We start from the raw sequence: 1,192 nt of genomic DNA, 5'->3' as shown, positions 1-1,192 counted from the left end.
TGGAGAGGAGCTTTTGGAAGAGTCTCCCCAGTCAAGAAGATGGTACTAAAAGAGAGTCCCGGGGATAATTGTGTATTGATGGCTTCAGGCTTGAGTTACCAAATAGGCACAAAACATTGATTGAAAGACTGTAATGAAGGACATTTGGGAAACAAAGCTTTTCTTTCACCAGAGGAAAAGACCACAGTTTGGGGAGACTGTCGTGTCATACAATGGAAATTGGAAAGGGATCAGCATTGTCCATCATCCCAGTTCTGTTCATCATGAGTTTTCACTTCTTTGTTTTTCTGCTCTCTTGCACTCTCTAGAAAAGAAGACACAGCCAGGTCTGCCATTGGAGAAAGTGTGCACATTACAAACGGTCTCCTGTGGGCAATCTTCTCTAAGTACCTCTGGCAAATGTTCCATTTTACCAGAATGTGTTGAGAGTGTCTGCACCTCCCTTCTCTTCAACAATCAAACTAGAACACTGGAAGGACAGGAGAGCTACTGCTGCCCCATATGGTTCCTGGAATGACCCTGGGTTTTTGCAGATGACAGAAGACAGAAAGAAAGCCACAGACCTTTCCTGGGGCTGATCTGGACAGGGTAGGCTAGGCTCACCCTCAGTCTCACTCACCACTGGATGGTGTCCCGGTCCCCCAGGATCTCACAGATCTCCTCCCTACAGCATTGCTGGTGCTCAGGGTACAGGGCCATGCAGTAGAGAAACCAGGAGATGCCACTGGTGGTGGTGTCATGTCCTTCAAACATGAATGTGTCCACCTCGGCCCGGAGATCTGTGTCAGACAGCTTGCTCCCACTTTCATCCTGGGTTAGGAAAAAAGCACAATAGAACCACTCAAGAAATTTGACATAGACACTATTATCACAGTTTGTCAAACAAAAATCCAAGTAAGAGAGTAAAAGCATCTATTTTCAGACTAGGGATTCATTCATAGAAATTCATCAGGACTGCCTTTTACCAGAAAGCCTTTCTGGATCCCTCTCCTAAGCAATTTATGACCTTACACAGTCCAGTATCAGTCCTGCTCGCTTGTCAGATGGAATGCCTCCTAATGGAGGAAGCCATTTTTATCCATGCCTACAAAGGGCCGAACTTCCTCAGCATATCTTAAGCTCAAGGAACTGAAGAACAAATTCAAACCTCGAGTTGCTATAATCAAGGATGCTTTCGGCAGAATGTTAAATG

General features: G+C 45.4%; 1 pseudogene; it reads right to left on the bottom strand.

Moving 5' to 3' along the window:
• Nucleotides 1-615: 615 nt before the first annotated feature.
• The window catches only part of LOC102864876, a 15,390-nt pseudogene continuing 14,813 nt past the window's right edge, over nucleotides 616-1,192 (bottom strand).

This window comes from Elephantulus edwardii, unplaced genomic scaffold (genome assembly GCF_000299155.1).
Source record: "Elephantulus edwardii isolate Elephantulus edwardi_28Jun2011 unplaced genomic scaffold, EleEdw1.0 scaffold00471, whole genome shotgun sequence".
Taxonomy (NCBI): domain Eukaryota; kingdom Metazoa; phylum Chordata; class Mammalia; order Macroscelidea; family Macroscelididae; genus Elephantulus; species Elephantulus edwardii.
The sequence above is the reverse complement of the archived record's forward strand: the minus strand, read 5'-3'. Positions and strand labels throughout refer to the sequence as shown.